The sequence below is a fragment of the Tachysurus fulvidraco genome, chromosome 24 (assembly GCF_022655615.1).
Source record: "Tachysurus fulvidraco isolate hzauxx_2018 chromosome 24, HZAU_PFXX_2.0, whole genome shotgun sequence".
NCBI classification, from domain to species: domain Eukaryota; kingdom Metazoa; phylum Chordata; class Actinopteri; order Siluriformes; family Bagridae; genus Tachysurus; species Tachysurus fulvidraco.
The window spans coordinates 13,460,523-13,482,082 of NC_062541.1; the positions used below are offsets into that span (position 1 = coordinate 13,460,523).

The following is a 21,560-nucleotide window of genomic DNA, read 5'->3' on the forward strand; positions in this document are numbered from 1 at the left end:
AGAGAGAGACAGAGAGAGAGAGACGCACACACACAGACAAACATACAGAGAGAGAGAGAGAGGGAGAGAGAGAGAGTGCACGAGGCAGAGAAGGACCCCAGCACAGAGGATGTTCTCAAAGTAAGGATCATTTTACAAGCTCTCTGACCCTGGGCTTTTGTGGTAGCCCTGCCTCCAGTTCATGGCCTGCTGTGGCTTCCCGTGCACTCCACCGCACACACCCACACATCCACACGGCATGTTTATGTTTACAAGCTAATTTGTCAGGTTCGCATGCATGTTTCTAATTTTCTTCTTACTTTATATATGCAAAGCCACTTTGAGTCATACAATTCTTTAACTTGATTTTCAGCTTAAGAAATTTCGAAGACAAAAGCCAAAACACTGCATGAAATATAACATTTGTGATTTTTTTCCTTTATCAAGAACTCTAAATAAAAAAACTGCATTTTATTCTTGCTCTATCTCCAATAGTGAAATACAGCACCTAGCTGATGGAGAGTCTGTGTTGTCAGATAAGACAGACAAAACCTGGCTTCTTCTGCTCTTCATGCTGTTGTTTCTTCTGGAAAAGGTATGGTCAGGAATTACTTTGGCATAGATCAGCGCTATGACTTGAAAACAGTAACAGTCAGGATACTTTGCTGAAAGATGAGAGGTCACAAGTCAAGTTTCAATTAAGGCTTGTGAAGGTCTCCTTCCACAAGCCTCCTCCCCCTCTTTAAAAATAAAATCCATTCTACAGATAAAAGATAAATGCTTATCGGTGATATGGCACTTTTAAAGAAAGACTGTGCATTAATACACACCGCCTCTTCACACTTTCTGACTCATGTGGAGGCAGCCGAAGATAACAGGCCCAGAATATCCCTGGACCAGCCTTGGCTAAAAGCATGTGTAAACATTGCCCTGAAATCTTGGATCTAAGGCCTTGTCCTGCTGCAGTAATAAATTACAAATTTGTGATTGGTTACAACCCATTAAACTGAGCAAATCCCATGTAATTTGACAACACGGATGGTGTTATGTCTACGAGGATATCAAGATTACTACAGTATAACATCTACTATAACATGCTGTATGTTTTTTTTATTTTTAATAACATCTCATATATCAGTTTTAAATTAAGACTTATTTTCAATTGATGTTGTTTTGACTACTTCACTTAGACATCAGCAAGTGCTAAGGAAAACGTCTAAGCTTCCATATTTACGTCGATTGAGTTAAATCATGCAAGACTCAAATTCCTCACAAGAATGTAAACACAAGAGGAAAAATCTTTATCTTGTAAAATTAACTGCTGGGGTGTCCAGAAGGTGTTGAATGACAAGATGTTAAGATGATAGTTATTCGAAACAAATTACATATTAATTACAATCTGCAGATTTTATTTTATGATACGCAATTGAAATGAACAACACAGTTTCGTGTAAACATCTAGACTCAGAGCTTTTTTTTAATCAATCGCAGAACCCAGCCAATTCCTGTTCATCAAAGATGCATTTATGTGGTTAATTAGCAGGCAATAATATCTTAGTCCTCCAAATTCATAGGGCTAGTTCATCAATGTCATAGCCAAGCCTCTGTCCTGCATGTCCATGAGTTCACTTCATCAAGCCCCAAAAGCACTCTACAAATAGAATCATTCAAACGTGTTATTCTTAAAGCACTTAACATCTCATTTGATATGCTCCCAAGCCTGGAGAAACAATGACTCAATTCAATCGCTGGTGGTCTATAAAGCATGGTAACAAATGATGAATGTTAGATAGGAAGGATTATCAACAGGTTTGGCACAACATTATTCAACAAAGATTTGCACACAAGATACAAAGAGGCTTTGTTTGATTTCTTAGCTAGTTAGGCTACCAAGCATGAACGGGTGAAATAAAACCTTCATTCTTGTCTTTTCTCTGATAATTTATGACTCTGGGTGTGACAAGGAGAAGTTATACTATCCTAAATACTGACTTTGTTGGCTATAGCTTGTTATTGTAGTGCCTATTCATACTCAGGAAACTGATAAGGAATTTACCATACACCTAAAAAAAACGTCTTCTGTTACCCTCCTAACTACCATGTAATATTTACATATCGGGTGAATGTACCCCTATGCACTAGCAATACGCAAGAAAAGCCCATCTGTACATGCGTCAGTCTTCTTCTACGGTATCGTTCAGCTAGGATTCACATGCCTACTATGTTACAACACCACAATTTCAAGACAAAGGAGGTTAATAGCCTACTAGCAAAATGTTCATGTAGACTGAATGACTGGACATACTGTACTGTGGTGAAGGAATTCTAAGGAAGTAAATCCTATGAACCATACTATCCTTGGGATCTGCTACCTGGGGCAGTTTCTTCACCAGCAGCCAGGCTCAGAGACTTTCAATCCACAAAACGTTGTAGTTACTCTACAACACAATATGTGAAGGAAAAGTTCGAGGAAAGATTCAAGAGCTTACGAGTTAGAGGTCAAACAGCCCCCTGTACTTTTTCTGCCATTGGATCTTCTCATTTCCTGAAGAAAGATCTTGGCCTCTGTATATCATTAGAAGATTCACACAGCTAGATCTGTGCAATAGTTTTAATGTGATATGCTTTAGAGAATCTTCCAAGCAGGAAACGTGTTTTCATCACACCGTCAGGTCACTGAATTAAATCTCATGTAAGTTTCTGTGGGCTTAATTTTTTTTATTTTCTAATTCATTATAAATGAGGTGCTTAAAGAAATGGCAGACTGATAAATACTTGTCTTGGTCACACTTTACAGTTCAGCTCCATAATAGGTAACTATCTAAGGAATAAAATGGAGAGAATGAGTAGTTGTTCATAAAAAATAAAAAAAAGGGAAACAGATTATTAATGACCAAAGCGTTACTGTGTCGTCCTTTAGGAGTTAGAAAATTATTTTAAAATGAAACATATGGGAACCTTTTATTAATGACCAGTGTTTCTTGCGGTTATTAACACATCCGACAGCACATTAATAGGGAATACTGTACCAGGTTCGAAGAACTATAAGATGATATTTTATCATGTCAATCTGATGTTCCTAGGGAGAATAATAATACTGTAAATTTTGTTCTGTCTGGAACATATATCACAACCCCTGTGAGATCCAGAGAGCACATTCAGCACAATGACGCAACTTCTCCCAGAGTACCCCAACCCAAAATTATCCAGTGGGTGAACATCTCATTTAGTTCAGGAATCTAAACAACCACAGATCCTAAGGAATTCCCAACCGCTCTAACTAAACATCAGTAAAATGCTGACTACAGACCACTTCCTGTACAAACCTTCCATATGATCAACTCAAATATAAACTAGTTGCTGCTGCCAGGTTGCCAAGATGGTGCCACTAATGAAAATTCTTCACCTAAGGAGAATCTAAAGGCCCCCTTTAAATCATTAATGGTGACAGACCTGTAGAAGTTTCTCCAAGTGATACTTGCAGTGTTTGCTGGACATCACTAAGGAGCCTGGGAACAGCAGTAATTCCTATGTTTGGTTCTAATTATACAGTTTAAGCAGATTTAATATCACAGAAGTGAGTCTGCAACTGAATATGAATAGCATAGCACAGTGAATGTCAGCTCAGTGAATTATGATATTGACCCCTGAACTGTATTGAACTGTAAGTTTCTGGTGACCTCTACCTCTGGTGACATCAACCTCTGGTGACATCAACCTCTGAACATCTACATCCTCTTTAAGAAACAGAGCTGTGGAAAGAAAAAGTGATCATATGAACTTGCGCAAACATTGGATCAAACTTTTCCCCACTCTTTCAGCTATGGATGTTTCAAAACCCCAAAATTGACAACAACTTAGCCTGAAGCTAACAGTAAATAAGTTCCAGGCACTATAAGAAACCAACATGTTTTCAACTACAGTCCCCAGCCAAACCATTGCCAAGCCAAGAGAAAGAGCTACAGAAGATGCTAGTTTAAAGCACATGGTTGCAAGTATGATTCAGCTTCAGTGGTAATTGTGCAGGCCCGAATAGGTTTCTACAGTGCTGAAATAATTATCAGAGGCACATTTTATAATCACACTGTTTTCAAGTTTGGGTGTTTTCAAGCTCATGTTATGCTTGAGGAAGTCATATTATATATTAGCAGGGCTGTCACGCATTGAGAGTGACAGTCACTCATTCCGGTCTTTTGTCACGCATCACATTGTATTTCTCACGCAGAAAAACTTTTTGACTATTCTTTGCAGCGCCCAAAATGTATCAGTCCGCATCGCTTAGTCGAGCCTGACTCTTATCAGCCAATCAAAAAAAAAAAAGAGGCTACACAATAGCCAATCAGAAAATAGCACTACAGTATCTGGGTAGAACAACGAAACAACCAATGAAAATAAAAAATCCATTAGCGAGGGTATTTTCTTTGGTCAGTTTGAACAAAACCTCAAAACGAAACAATCATGACCCTGAAAATGGCTGTACTTGAGCCGAACTGATTTAAATGGGAGCAACATTACAAATGATAAAGGAGTCCAAAAAAGGCAACAAACACAATAAATAACACCAGTCATAATCTCTGTCTCTCTCTCTCTCTCTCTCTCTCTCTCTCTCTCTCGCACGCAAGCACGCACACACACACACACACAAACACACACACACACACACACACACACACACACACACACACACACACACACACACACACACACACACACACAAATTAATAAATGGAAATTAAATAAATACTTTGTATTGATCCTTACCAAACAGAATAACTCCCTCATTATTGATTATTGTTTTTTTTTTTTTTTTGGGGTGCTGGGGGTTGGAGATGTCACGCTTGCCTGTCTTTAAAACTTGAGAGCCCTGTATTAGATAATATTAAGTTAGCTATACCTTTGGTTGAAATGCTTAACCTGAGCAAATTTATAAAAGTGCACTTGAACCCGAATCTAGCTAATAGACCAGGGTCCAGATGTTAGACCTAAAAGGGCAAATTCAGAAAAGTGAAACAGCTCTGCAGCAACGTATGCATTCTGGATGCTTTCTGATGGAAATGGTGCTCATGAATCCAGACCTCATCCTGCTGTTTAACCCCTGCCTTGCTATCTTAAGGTGCAGCTAGCACCTACACTGTAGGTTTCCTAACACAGGTACAGCCAACATTACAAACATACATATCATATGAAACAGAGTATACGGGCAAGATATGAAATCTTTTTTCATGTCTTTTACCCCATGACATCACAGTAATAATTCAATTCAACTGAAATGTATTTCTCTAGCGCTTTTAACAATGGACATTGTCTCAAAGCAGCTTTACTGTACAAAAGAAACAAACACAAACGTTTTAATAATATACAAAGATTAATATAAAACAAAAATTCAAGATTAATATTAGACATATTTAAATGTGTTTGTATTTATCACTAATGAACGAGCCTGAGGTGACTGAGTGACTGTTTCAAGTACAAACTCCCTAAGATAGAAGAGGAAGACACCTTGAGAGGAATCAGACTCAAAAGGGAACCTCATCCTCATTTGGGTGACACTGGAGAGTGTGATTATAAATACATAGCCAGTCTGATATAGTCAAATATACAGTCTGACAATTGATGAGGAGGTTGCTGTAATCAAAAAGTACATGCAGTTCTCATTTCCTCTTACAACGTCCGAATGACGCAGTATCCAACTGGAGCTGAAACATCTTGATGCCTCAGGATCCTCACAGGGTTTTTTTTTTTTCATTTCAATAAAGGTCCAAAATCTTAATGACACTAAATACAGCGAATAATTCTCAATTCAAATTCATCTGTCTAATGCCTTCTAGTTGAATGTCCCTGCTACACAGTCATGAATATATGTAGAAAATAACTGTTAAATAGTTAGATGGAAGTTTAAATATAAAATAGAAACAACCCGATCTTCAAACTTGCATTTATACAGTCTAGTTAAGAACATATTATTTAGCTGATTTTATTACCTAAAGTGTTAGCTAGCTGACACCCAAGCGAAATAAATAAATAAATAAATAAATAAATAAATAAATAAATAAATAAATAAATAAAACAAAACAATAGTAACAAAAACAACATTAAAATACAGAAGCAGAACTTGTTTGTGTTACAGTTGTCTTCTTAGTAACTATAAAAAAGTCATGGCCTAATGGTTAGAGAGTCTGACTCGTAATCCTAAGGTTGTGGGTTCGAGTCTCGGGCCAGCCATGACTGAGGTGCTCTTGAGCAAGGCACGGTGTGTGTGTGTTCACTGCTGTGTGTGTGCACTTTGGATGGGTCAAATGCAGAGAACGAATTCTGAGTATGGGTCACCGTACTTAGCCGTATGTCACGTCACTTTCATAAATACAAAATGGGTAATTAACATGCTTCAGAGATTCAACAAGGTCTGAGTCTGGATTGTAGTGAATCTGAAGATGGCTAAATGGAGGCAAAAAACAATGATAACGCATCCCTAACAGAGCAAGAAATCAAAACTGAGAACAAAAATGAAATGTTTAGTCTGCCCACTAGTACCATGCACTAATTCCTTGCGACAGAGGACATGATTAATTCTTTCAACCAGCCTAGCATGCCACATGCTTCGACGGGTGATGTCATGAAGCAACATCAAGCTGAGAGAGTGACACAAGCCAAAACCACACAAAACTTTGCCCCAGGGCTGCCTCCTCAGGCAAAACTAACACAGCGATGTCTGGCCTCTGTCAAAGCAAACTACTCTCTGTTTTAGTGATGGCAAAGTTCAGGTCAAGTTTACAAAAAAAAAAAACCTACCTGTTAGATGTTTGGTCTTGTATTTATGCTCGAGACTTAATTAGTTAATTAGCATCTTGCTCCACTGGAAATATGTCGACATACAGAAGTCTATTTTTTATTTTCAATTTTCTCATTTTTAACCTAAAAAGCACATATTACTCATTTATTTCACACAAAATGTTTTTTTTAACGTAGTTAAAAAATGTTTTTTTTTTTCTTTTTTTCTTGTTTGTATGTGTTTGTCTTTCTTTTTACACATTGCGTATCTGGCACATTCAAAGCAAACCCTGTCAAAGCAAAATATCATAAGTTTGAAAACAGATGGTGTGGGTGTGATTATATGCTGATTATTGTACCCTAGAGACTTTCATAAGATGCTCTGCTAGAACATTTAAAAGAGACACGTAATCTAATATAGATGCCCACGTCTTGGAGAACGCCACATGTTTACAACGTTTTCTTTTAGAACGTAGCTTTTTGGTTATGGAAGGTTCCAACGTGTCAAGATATATATACAAGTCCATTTTGAGAGCTTTTCCAAGTATCTGAAGCACATTCCGGGATCTGAAACTGTGTGGTCTGATATGTATCTTGGTCTTTACTGCCATAATACCCTTTTTCTGTACAGGTCTGTATTTCTGAGTCAATTCCCTGCATCATGTTTATCATGTCTCAACTTACTTAGCATTTGTAATCAGTCAGATCATGACTGTTATTGTTGCTATAACACAATGTTTATCTCACCAGGCTGTTGGAGAAGCTTCCTGTAAGAAAAGTGTTTACAGAGGATCTGGCAACACTGTTTATCTGACTTCCCCACCATAGCTTATCTTTTCCTCACCAGTATAAGCCACAAACCGACAAGGGCATCTCCACGATTAATATTTACGTGTCAGATTTTAACGTAATTGATTAAAAAATAAACTTAATTTCCTCTTTTTATCCTTTTCACATGGATATTATTTGGGATGTGAGTTGTTCCAAGGCGGGTTACGTACTGTATATTCATCAAATATGCAGGAAAATGAAAATGAAATTCCATCACATTTTGCACTCGGCACATGGGAGAGAAGACAAACTGAATTCTGAACCAAGCCCAGAAGGACTGGTCCTATTTAGACACACAAACTCCGTGGCACTTTAATAGCATCGTAAAGCCAGCTTTCCTTCAATCTGTTTGTGGCTAAAGAGCATTCTGCCGCTCCCTGATTACAACCATAATCCTGTCTAAGCGCTCAGATCCTGTATTATGATACACAACCACAAACTGCCTGAGACAGAAATGGATCAACCAGCCAGATCATTACAAAATGCTGCAATTTAATATTCAGCACTTGACACAATTCTGTATGAAATACTGTTTGACACGAGTTATATAAAAATAGCTGACAGTCTTTTTGTGTCATGGTTATTCTAGAAGGAATCGGTTTATGTCATGGATTAGATGATGTGCTTAGAATTTCCAGCTATTTTTTTTTTTTTGACTTGAAGTCATTTCCCCTTGGCTGTCTTGTTTGTATACTGGTTCGTAAAGACTTCAAATACGCTTCCATTTGTCATGAGGGATTTGTCGTGTCTATAATACTCCTTGTCATCTTATATAAGAGAACATCTCTCATAATATCATGCTGAAGTTATCAAAATGATTATGTTTAGAAATATAACAAAACCGAGTACAGAATATTGTCCATTGAGAATAAGGTTAGTGAGCATGGTCAAATGTTAGATCGCTTACATGCTTCCAGACAACAGATAATACTCCTGCAATTGAAAATCCTCCTGACTGATGCACTCTTCCTGAACTTAGAGTAGATTAAAGCTGGAAAAGGAAGATCATTTGACTTGTTGCCCAGAAAACTAGATAGTTGTAAATACTATGAGTATCTACTTGGCTTCATCTCTTTATATTCATCTCCTTTTCATATTGCAGGGCCGGACATTGTACTTTATGGATTTATTCATCCATCCATCCATCCATCCATTCATCCATACATCCATCTATTCATCCATTTGCTTTCAGCAGCTGCTTCATCCTGATCAAGGAGCCATAGACACTGAGGATGAGGATGAAATATATTTTGTATATGATGCCAAACAATCCTAAGGATAATATAAAGTAATATAAAGGAGATCATTAATAAAATTCACACACAATGTGTAAAACATGGAAGTAGATCAGGATACCAAGATTCTCAGGTCTAAAGAAATGTAGCCGACCCGAATCACTTTTTACCCCAAATCCGGCATGCATATTTTTATTTTTTTTTAAGAAAGACCCGACCCGAGACAAACCCGAAAAAATTAGACCCGAGTCCGACCCGACCCGAGTTTTTTTTTTAACCCGACTGGACCCGAATGTTGCATAACTCTACACTAAAGTAACCGCTACAAAATTGATTGACAGGTCTGTTTCAACGAAAATGAGCTTACCGCCAGCCACACGTCGCCAGCCACATGTCGCAAGCGGTCTTGGCAAACAGAGGAGAGGTTGGAAAAGGACTCGAGTCGATGCACACACACGTGAGATACAGTAGTTTGGGTCTTCTCGGGTCCGTTCGGTAAAAACACATTCATTTTAAATTACCCGAGACCCGAAGCCGCTATTATTATACCCGACCCCAGTTCGAGGCACACGTGAAACTTTTAGACCCGAACCCGCCCGGGTCTCGGATCGGACCTCGGGTTTTCGGATCTAAGTGGACCCGCGAAGACCTCTAATACCAGGAGCTGTGAGACAAAAACACTCCTCACTACACCATGGTGCTGTCCAGTTCTGCTAGAAAATAAAGTTTGGCATTAGACCTAAATAAAGTTATATAAAGTCATTCAAGTCATGGCTTGTTCATCGGGGATAAATGTTAGAGATATATAGTCACTTCATTTTAAACAATGTTTTAATACTTCTGTAGAGCTGCTTTGAAACAATGTCCACTGTTAAAAGCGCTTTACAAATAAAACTGAATGGAAAAATAAATTGAATGTCCTGGAGCTTGAAAGGCTGTGATTTTTTTCTGGTGTTGATTTGTTTGTAGAAGTCCCAACTATGACCAAGTCTTGACTTCTTGATAGACAACCAGTCTAAATGCTTATCTAAAGTCATGAACCAATTCATGAACCAGAAAACACATGCTCATACAATTCCTGACAAATTTCAACAAAGAAACCTTTTTTAAACTTATTTGTTATTATTTTAAATATTCATTAGGGCTTCGAATAATATTGCCACATGTGGTTTAGAGAGTAAATGTTATTAGGAGAACAAGAATCATTCATGAGAGTGATTTTTGTTTAAGGGAAGATAATTAGTTTCGACAAGTGCCTGTGTGAAAAGTTTTTTTGTTGTCTGAAGTTGAATCAATTCCATATTTTTGCAGTGAGGTGTCAATAAATCTGAAGTTTGCTCTTTAGCTTGTCTTTTTAAACAACTAAAATGATATATAAGTCTCAATGAAGGACCTTACAATGTCACATAACTGGAATAGATCTGAAGGTTGTGTTTTTAAGTCTGTTGTGTACAGCTGCTTGTTTTTAGTTCTGATACTCGTGTTTGTCTCTGGCTTAAGCAGGATATGTCAATTAAATGCCATTTAAGTGGAAGACTGTGTGTCGTGACGATAAACAGGGCATCTACTCTGTATTTTACAGCCGGGTGATAAGTTGGCACGGCTAATACTCACTCACTAATGACTCTCTCTGCTTTTGACTCCTGATATGAGAGCTGCAAATGGAGAATCTGATAAGGCTTTAAGCAAGGCACTGCCTGTCTCTCCTCTCGGATTGAGGAGATGTCCTCGTAGACATTGTGTAGATTTTTAAACAGTGTATGTCAAATAGTATAAGCTAATGATATAGATCTGTGAGAGTTCAGATAAACGAAATCTTTCCCTGTTAGCTTGCTCTGTGTATTAACGTCAAGGCAGAATATCTGCATTGAAATAAATACATGTACAATATGTCAAATAATTATAACAAACCAAACCATTGACCTTAAGTCATTGAGCTTCTCTAGTATTTAAAACATTACTTCTAACGCATGCTGTATAAAGAACCCAAATACGCCTCTAGCCGTTGTAATGTTTGAGCAATCACCTAAATTAGATGCAATGTATATTTATAGAAGTCATTGACCTATAATAGATGTAAATTCCAGTGTTAGATACTTAAATCACATGGAGTCCAAACCGTGCACATAAGCACTAATGTCACCCATCATGGCTGCTTTGGCAGTAACCGATTTTTTTAAGGCACCGACAAAACTAATTACGGCAAAACAAATAATCGTTATCATCAAGAAAGAGTAACATGAACCATGAGCACCTGTGTGAAAAGAAAAACAACAAAGAAAAAAACACAGAAATGATAAATGCATACTTAAAGCTCTCAGCATGTGTTATGTCATCACAAGCACCAAAGGTAAATATTAAAAAAGAAAGAAATATATATATATATATATATATATATATATATATATATATATATATATATATATATATATATATATATATATAATTTATTTATTTTACTTTTTATTTACAGTTTTTTTTTAATTAAAGTTTTTTTTTTAAGTTGCACTACAGTGAATTAATTTTTTTTCTCTCTAATTTTTAAAAAATAGGGTCAACATTAAGATTTTTTTACCCACATGTTTTTCAAAACGCAAGGGGAGTATTTGTATTTCTGTATGATGTATAAAATCAGATCCAGAGTGCCTGAATTTATGACAGTCCAGGCACTCTGACGTCAACCATCAAGTCACTAAATAAATACAGTGTTGCTATGAGATAGTAGATATTGTGTCCACAATATAACAAACCTCACAAAAACACAAAGCGGATTAGTATAACAGAACATAAAGAAGTCCATAGCAGGGGCTAGCTGAAGTCATCTGTTGGAGTCATACAGAGAAGTTAAATGCAATTAAAGCCAGAGTCTAATAAATATTGATAGGTCATGTGTTTAAATATATTCCTATTGGGTTTATATTAAATTCTTGTTTTTACAGCATTCTTTATATGGTGTACACTAAAAAAACATTTGTTTTCTCTATAGCCATATCAGTGGTCTGGAACAAAGTGTACCTGTAACACTGAATACAGACTTGTTGATTTTATCCTTTAATGTGAAAGGAATTCATCAGACCAATTCAGGGTGAAAAGTCGCGGTCAGTCTGCGAGTGTTTTCAGTAATCATTGTCACCCAATCGCTGTATTTTGACATGTCATCAACATAGCAATTTCCATTGCACATTCTTCTGATACTTTTCATTGATATGATTGGTTTGCTTTTGTTTTGCTTAATTTTCCAACAACGTATCGAGCCGCAAGCCACACAAGCCAAGATTTTCATGTAGCCATGTCAGCTGCGTAATGTTTTTGCCAAGGAATATCTGATTTGTCTGTTTTCTCTGGCGGTTCGAAGCAAGACAAGCAGGCAACAAAAGAAGCCAGTAGCTCTATCTCTGACCTTTCAATTAATTTCAAAAAAATTCAGGAAGGACAGTTTTCGCAGAAAAAAAAAAATATTCTAAAACGGACGTTTGTGTATACAGTAAAATCATCGGGGTTTAATTGCTTGCTTAACCTCTGCTAAGCTCATACTGTAGCTCGCAGCTCATGTGAACTGTCTAGGCACTCCTATAACATGAGGGGAATTTTGTCTTTAGAAGCATTTCTGACTTACTTTCTTTACCGCCGTAACATGTTTTCGTCATAAGAAACTAATGACACTTGGACTCAGCCTAAGTCAGAAAATCTTTCTTGAAGGCTTCTTGATGGGGCTGTTATGTTCAGGACCAGTTAAAGAAACACTTTTGCCTTTTGGATGGCCTCTCGTGAACTTTGGAGCTCATAGTGTTAGCTGTGGCACTGGTACAAGGTCTCCTTACAGGACCAAGCTGAAACATTTCAAAATGCATCTCTAATTTGTTTAAGGGCTCTGGAGCATCGCAAAGGACCTCAAATCTCTGACAGGCACATATGTATTGAGAGTGAAAAGCAAACGTTCCCATATGCATTCTTCTAAAGCTTGTGTATACAAGTACTGCATGGTGCAAACGAGCACTAAATCAATCCGTATCTGTTACTGTTCTAGTTTATAGCTGAGCTTTTCAAACTCTACAGTTGTCTGAAAAAGTGACCACACATCATCCGAGCTGTGCTTCTGCTCGTGGTCTCTAACAATGCTAATCCTGGGACAAATAGAGTGTTCGAATACTGTACGCTTAGTCGTTTATCAAGCCATAAATATCTCTGTGAAAATCTCAGTGTCCGGCCAAAATAATCCCCTCTGTTTCAGGTCAAAGGGCAAACTTCGCACTTCTGAATGCAATGTAAAACATCGACATGAAAGTAAATAAATAAATCACACGTGCCCTGTAGTGAAAGCGGCTCTATCTCTTGGGCTGACGAGAACGTCTTATTCACACATTTATGGCCACTTAAAACAAAACAGAGATGAGGGAAAAACTGAGCCCCAGTGTAGTGTTTGAGCACTAAAACACAGCATGTCTTAGTTTGCGTCAGCGTTGGAAACGTGTCTTTTATTGCTCAAGCACATTAAGGTCAGATGAGCGTGACACTTTTCTGTGAGGCCGTTTAAACACTTAAGAAATTAGAACCATTAGCTTTACAGCAGGATATACAACACACGACAGATCAACACCTCGTAGCCCTAAAGGTTGGGAATTCACTTTATGATTTTTAAAGGCTGTAAAGCGGCCGTCATCTGTCTTTAGTGTAAACCAGAACCTGTCATCATCTGGGTTAGGCAGACTGGGAAGAGCTGTAGGAGCCGACAACTGACAAAGCCTCGCATGGTTTTTCATTAAGGTGTGCCGCATAGAAGAGGAAGTAATGATACGGTGTTGATCCATGTGGTGACAGAGTCAGTCATTCATCCATTTGTCTTCAGTGAGCAATTTTTCCTGATCGGACAGGATCCGGAACCTGCCTCTGGAATACTGGGAGCAAGACGTGACCCAGTCATTAAGTGAAAAATAAACGAAAAAGGATTTGTTAACTTTCTTAACACATGGTGCACGAACCAGTTACCAAGTTCAATGATTTGTATTTGTAGATCTTAGCTGTTTAATTTCACAGAACTGCTGGCTGGTTAATATATCCTATATATCCTATATATCCTATATAATATATCCTAGTTAGCACAGAAGGGAAAGAACGTGAATGTTAACTTTGTTTAGTGCAGTGTAGAAGCTCAGAGAACCGAATTCTTAGTATATCATTACTGATCTTATTGTTTTCAACACTGTTCAATAACCCATAACTAGGCAAGTACGCAGGGACTAATTAAGATCATGAGTAATACTACAGTATATTAAGACCTATTGGCTACTACTGAATACTGGGGAATTAACCAGTTACTAGATAATAAATAAATATAAAAATAAAAATACTATCAAGTAATGTACCGGATTGGTTGAATTAGTAGCTCCTTTATGAGTCATTTAGTCATTCACACACACACACACACACACACACACACACACACACACACACACACACACACACACACACACACACACACACACACACGACTGATTAATTACAAATTAATGACGTCAACATTTCAAATATTCTCCTACCTTTAATCCCAGACCTACGTATATTATTATGTTCAAATGTTCAAAGAACATTTATAAACATATTGTTTTAATTTAAAAGTACCATTGAATTTCCTTTTTTTGGTATTCCTAGATTTGTTTTTATTTTATTTTCATTATTTAAAAACTTGTGTTTATTCCCTATTATTCTAATATACTTTATTCTCTATTTCTACACTTTAATGCTTACATTTATTTTTGTAATTCACTTAATCTACTATTTTATGCTTGTGCTTCATTGCATCATTGTTTCCTTTATCTCCTTATGCGTATGTTTGTATGTATATTTTATATCTTATCTATATAATAATAATCTACATTTAATTGTACACAGTAGCATGATCTAATGTGCACACTGTCCCTCTAATACGATTTGTTCAAACACGAGTGTCCTGAGGGTCTAATAAAGCAAATTTCTTACTTCCTGTCTATTTTCCTCAAGCAGAAAGTGTATCATATTTCCTCCTGAGTAATCACCAGTCTCATACATACAAGGCTCTGTGGTCTTTCCATAACTATTGACACCTCATGATGTACTGCAGAATAAATTTTACCTAGTAGATAATGGCTGATGTGTCACTGTGTCTTTCTCTGCATGTTAATTATAATTAACTGTATCAAAATATATGTTTTAGCTAGTTATTATTCTCATTTTAACTGGCTGTGGCTCAAATACCAAACATTTGAATTTATTATACTTCTAATAAGACTTCTTTGACATGTTCTGTGTAAAAGCCAGTCATACCTATTCTGTATATCCTGAATCCCCCCCACCCCCCCCCCACGCCCCCCCAACCCCCCCCCCCCCCCCCCCAGAGCACGAAGAGAACATATTTTATTGAATACTTTAAGAGGTGAGACGTTGAAGTCGAACGTCATAAAGGAAAAAAAAAGACAGAGGACCATGAAACCACATAGGAGTAATTCTGAAGCTGAAGGTGTTTGTCTTTTGCAAAGTAGCGCACAGGCCAAGAAATTAAAAGCTGACAAAAAGCAGCATTAGTAGAATTACAATAAAATAAACAGCAGAGTGAGATTTTTGTAAAAACAGCCAAAAGTGAGAGTATAGGGTTGAATTTGTTACTATGACAAACGTATGGGTCCGTGCCAGAACTCCCCATGGGCTGAAAAACACATCATTGTGGTTTTAGAGGTTATTTGTACAGTACAACCTTTCATACCAATATTCCTATATGCATTACAAAACAGGTCTCTGAGCTAATGGTGCATGTGGATCGATTTTCAGTATAACACTTTTCATCAAAACACAATGCAGTTCCATTTAACACCGTCATTTTTCAGTGAGACACCCAATACTCTACAATAAGTTGCATTAAACCGTGTTCATAGAAGAGCCAAGTTAAGATTGATAATGAAACTCAGCATCTGTAGAGAGAGCAGTTAGAGAAAATGCTAGGTTAGTTCATAGGTACCTTCTCTAAATAGAGTACTAATAAAAGAGTGAAAGGCCATGAGGACTGCACATCTCTGTTTATCACTACCAGGCCATCATCAGGTTTAAATACACAAGCTTGACTTTGAAGTAAGCGAAACACACATTTTGTCCTGGAATCTGAAAAATGTCAGGAAGCCATTTCCCTTTCTTTGTCACCTTCATTGTCTAACACTCAACCAGTGTCCACATTCAAAGGAGCAAGTCTGTCGCTGATTCACGGCTTGAAGGTGACGTTAATGCACGTTTTGGAGCCCGCTGAATAAATACTCAGTCCGTTTGTCTTGGTCTGTTTGAAAAGATTTGGTCATATTGTCACTGACTGGAGAAGCGGTACTGACTTTATGGCTTCAGAAAATGCATGTGAAACCACAGTACACAGAAAGTAAGAAGAAGAAAAAAACCTAACCACCTGGGTCAACGTATGTGAACTTCTAAGTTCGTAACTCTCACTAATGAGACAGTTATGCCAAGGACCAAGTGTTTTCTGTAAGAACTCAATACATTTGCATGCAGATTGAGTCATTCAACTTAAATAACACCCCTAACTATGGCTTTCAGGTTTTTTTTTCAGTGCTGGAGAGAACTTAAACTAATGTCCACCTCCTGCTGATCTCAAAGAAAACTATTGTGTTTCCGTCTCTCGCTCGTCCTCTGAGTTGCCATGTAAATGCCGGGGTTTCTGCTTTAAGCACCTTCATATGTTCTGCTGTGCCGCTGCCAAAAAAGTTCTCAGCAGATGGACGACGGCCTGATGAGCTTCTCTGAAGCAAGGCAGTCACTGCCATTTTGGTTACAGCTCCTCAGCTACGCCACCCATTAGCACTGACTGGCAGCTAAGGGTCATGAACACCAACTGACTAACTCATATATCCAGTGTACTCTCCATTAAACTTGCATGAGAAACCAAATGGCTGGAAGTGCTTCAGCACGAGTCGGTCCTCCACTGCCACAGGGAGGCACAGCAGCATCAGGAGTCAAGATAAATCACTGACCCTTTGTCAAGTCCAGAGACATTACAATAATGAAATACCCTTCTGGGGTTTGTGCCATCAAAGAGCTATAAATCCTGAACAGAACACTCTGTTAGCAGTGGCTAAAATGGGCCATAATGACTTGCCTGCTGGTCGTTATACCTTCAGAGGAATTTTAGTTTGAGGCCAGCAGCTTTGGGAGAGATCTTGAAGGACCATAATGTATGACGTGTTAGTGGAAAAGTGGTTTAAAAGTTGCGCTGTAAGCATTGTGTATTCATATCTGTTACAGACATACCGGTAAAGTCTCATTTGCCTTTTTAGAGCTACATAAAGACATATGTTTATTTCCCTCTAGCGAAATCCACGTCTGTAATGTTAAACACAATAATGACGTTAAAAGAAATCTGACATCCGTAACGAACGACAAGCCAAAATCACCTGTCTGCGTGAAGAAAGAGGAAAAGGAAGTGGCACAGTGAATCATTTCTGGTAGCTTCTATATAGTTAAACTAAGAAAAATAAATAAACAAACTAAAAAAATAAAATACTACAATAAACCAAGACATTCTTTTGCTAGGACAATAATAATGTAAACATCTATAAATAGCCCTAGAAAATCTATTACAGTTCACTATTTTCATTATAGTGTATTCACTTAACATTTTTAATTCATATATAACAATAATTTTGCTTCTTTTACTTAAAACTACAATATAAAACTAGAGCAATTTTATAATTTAGTGTATGAGTGCGACGGAGATTTATTAAAACTAGCTGCCGAAAAATACAAAGCAAGTAATGTCAACGTTTACTCACAGATGTGTCAAAGTTATATATTATCATGATTATAACACATGAAATGAAAAAATATATTTGAACTCATTGTCATTTTGCTTTACGATATACTATAAGCAAAAATATTAAGTTCAAGTCGTTATTAATTTGGTGGAGGTTTTTGTCTAAGCGTATAAGCCACCTTTGGTGTTGTGTCTGGGTTTATAGAATAGAGTGGTGCTGTGTTCTGAATACTAGTGCAGGTCTTAAAGGAATTGTGTAAAGAGAGAGAGAGCTATGGGGCATGGGAGACACGTAGCTGTGGCTTTGTGCTGGGGTCACGAGGCCTGACACGCTCTCACACAGTTGGCAGCGGATCACGACCATTTCTTCTCAGCCTCAGCTCTATAAAGGCAAGAGCTTTGATTGGCAGCTCATTGAATAGCTATTTGTAATTGACTTCTGTTTATTTCTCATTCGGATTTCAGCTCAATCTAACTGAGACGTGGGTCCAAAAAGCCACATTCCATTTCTTAGAGCTGATTTAATTCTTTATCATTATAATGAGCAAATACAACACTAACTAGTCGCTCAAATATTACTGAGCAAATTTATAGTTTCAAGCTCTGTAGATATTTATTTTTATCTAACAACCTGAATGCAAAGCTGGGACCTTTAGTTTTGACCTTAATAGATCAATTTTTAATAATTACATGAAAAGAAAATATAATTATTTCAAATAACTAGTCAGTTGATATTGGGCAAGAAAAAAAGAAGATAGAACCAACAAGCAAGCCATAAAGAAATCATTTCCAAAGCATTTTAATAGAATGTTTTTTTGTTTGTTTGTTTTGTTTTGTTTATTTTATTTGATTATTGTGTTCTGATTTTGCCTTCGCTGTCTGCCTGAAAAGATGAATGTCACCAGTCTGACTAAAGATTTCTAAAAGATAGATTTCTAAAAGATTTTGTGCAATTTCCTCAAACAAAGAACACCATTCTTTATTCAAATGGTTATATAATTATGTGCAAAATCAGTTCAGCTTGCAATCAGCTTGCAATCTGGTTTCGTCTTGAAAACCGGGGGAAAAAAACGCTTATATACTCACTCAGAGCAGGTAAAAGTGAATAACAGCTTAAAACGTTCTGACCTGAATTAAAAAAGATTAGAACATTTTACAGAAAGATTAGAAAGAACACAGAACAGATTAAAACCTTTTATGTAGGTGGGTTTTTTAAGCAGTCTAACAGTCAGCATTTTAATAATAAATAAATATTGTCCTTCATAGATTTACATAGAACTACATGTTGTTCAATGTCTTATTTCATTCATTCATTCATTTTCTACCGCTTATCCGAACTTCTCGGGTCACGGGGATCTCAGGCGTCATCGGGCATCAAGGCAGGATACACCCTGGACTGAGTGCCAACCCATCGCAGGGCACACACACACTCTCATTCACTCACACACTACGGACAATTATCCAGAGATGCCAATCAACCTACCATGCATGTCTTTGGACTGGGGGAGGAAACCAGAGTACCCGGAGGAAACCCCCGAGGCACGGGGAGAACATGCAAACTCCACACACACAAGGCGGAGGCGGGAATTGAACCCCTAACCCTAAAGGTGTGAGGCAAACGTGCTAACCACTAAGCCACCGTTCCCCCCATGTCTTATTTCTAAATTCTTTATCTAATTAATCAGTAAATTCTGGTTCCAAACTTTAAAGCACTATATCTTTATTTGTGATAGACATACATGAGAATATGCATATAAGACACCAATTTTGGTTCATTTCAGTGAGGAATTTTTTTATATATTTGTGTAAAAGTGAAATTAGACACATGTATCAAACGTATAGGAAGATTATTCACCAGAAGAATAGACCGAGTTAAAAAAGAAAAAAAATGTGTCAGTTTGTTGACAGAAATAATTGGTCCACACTGACAAACTGACATACGCTCGTTAACCTGAGGTCTCTGGTTTCACAGGAAACACATCTTTCTCACTCAAAGAACAGAGAAGCCGTGATGTTGTAAAGACAAGCTGTAGAAAGAGGAGAACGTCTAGCTCGGACTCCATGTTTGTTTTGAGACGTACACGTTTCACAAGCCAACCAATCTCTGATGGATTTCCTGCCCACCCAAATGAATAAAATATACTGTATGTCATGTTGTGAAAGAAGTGTGTTTGAATATCAAATTGTCTTTAAACAGAAATTAAAAAGTAGCAGAGATCTAGCAGAATCTATATTAATTTTCATTTTGTCTAGCACCCGTATTTAGAATAATAATTAAAAATTAATAAAAAAAATAAATAATAATAATAATGTAGCAAAACTTTCTGAGGAAAATCTCAGGAAAAATACTGAGGTCCGGTGATATGATAAACTACACAAAGAGCCCTTTAAAGGCAATTACAGGTCAGTTTACATTTAGCACTGACCGTCTGTCACTGCTTACTTTTCATGGAGCCTTTGATGAAGTCATACCAAAGTTATATATGTTATACAGAGAAAAAGCTAATACGCATGCTAGCAATAGGATGTTTAAAGCCAGGACTCTGTAAGAATAGCATGGACCTGCTGCGATGTACCAGTGTTTGCTGAATGATAAGATAAATCAAAAATAGATATACTGTATATAGATAGAGCTGTGGATTTGCTTTGTCAACAAGATGCCTCTTTAGCCACTGTGTGTAGATAAATACAGAAGCTAACTGGCTTGAAAAGGTTAAATCTGTTGTGGAATAATCACTTGATTGACTATAAGCCTGACAGGAATCAAAATGTTTGATCTATCATGAAACACTTGATTATTAAGGGTTTAATTATCTGTAGCGAGGGCACGTGGCTTAGTGGTTAGCACATTTGCCTCACACCTCCAGGGTTGGGGGTTTCATTCCCGTGTCTGCCTTGTGTGTGTGTGTGTGGAGTTTGCATGTTCTCCCCGTGCCTCGGGGGTTTCCTCCGGGTACTCCGGTTTCCTCCCCAGGTCCAAAGACATGCATGGTAGGCTGAATGGCATCTCTGGAAAATTGTCCGTAGTGTGTGTGTGTGTGTGTGTATGTGTGTGTGTGTGTGCCCTGCGATGGGTTGGCACTCCGTCCAGGGTGTATCCTGCCTTGATGCTCGATGACGCCTGAGATAGACACAGGCTCCCCGTGACCCGAGGTAGTTTGGATAAGCAGTAGAAAATGAATGAATGAATGAATGAATGAATGAATGAATGAATGAATTATCTGTAGCACCTTGTATTTTAGGCTTGTAATACTCGGATTTTTCTTTCTAAGGTTAGATTACAGAACACCGGAAGCACATGGACAGGACTTGAGGCCTGTGAGAATAATGTGTTAAAGCAGATAGCCATATGTATTATACACCTAGCAGCTCGAGTGGCTCTGGTTTGATCCTGATCGTTGGTTGTTGCATGTTTTCCTCGGGTCTGTTTGCACTTCTTCCTTTCTCTATTCTCCTACCACATCATACCAAAAACATGCCAGTAAGTGAACTGGCGATTTGCTCTGAAGTGCGAATGAGAGGGCACATGTATGTGCTTACACATTTGAGAAGGCACCTTTCATCTTATCATGAACCCAATTGACCCAGAACAGGGCGTGATCAAATCACATCCTCTCCTTAAGACATAAATATAAAATAATGTTACTATACTATGGTTAAGTGAATTTGTAGAACTAATACTAAACAAATGCAGGAAATGACACATCTTAACTTGTCTGCAATTATATCCAGCTGGTGTGCATTAAAGGCTATTCATGCAGGGGTCTTCCAAAAGAACGGGGGTCTCCTGCTCACCATTGGCACCGTCACCCTCCAGTTCCAAACTGTTTGCCTTGGCCTCACTCAACACACAAATGCCTACATGACATCCTTAATGGGAGGGAGGGTAAGTAAAAAGCACAGCCATTAATGGGCGAGGGTGTGTACGTGAGTGTGTGTTCATGATCGATGGCTGGGCACCTAAC

General features: G+C 37.7%; 1 long non-coding RNA gene across 1 annotated transcript; it reads left to right on the top strand.

Moving 5' to 3' along the window:
- Nucleotides 1-3: 3 nt before the first annotated feature.
- On the top strand, nucleotides 4-9,053 carry LOC113643944. Its single transcript, XR_007139414.1, has 3 exons — nucleotides 4-120; nucleotides 475-574; nucleotides 8,681-9,053. It is a non-coding gene; the product is annotated as an uncharacterized LOC113643944 (long non-coding RNA).
- Nucleotides 9,054-21,560: the final 12,507 nt, after the last annotated feature.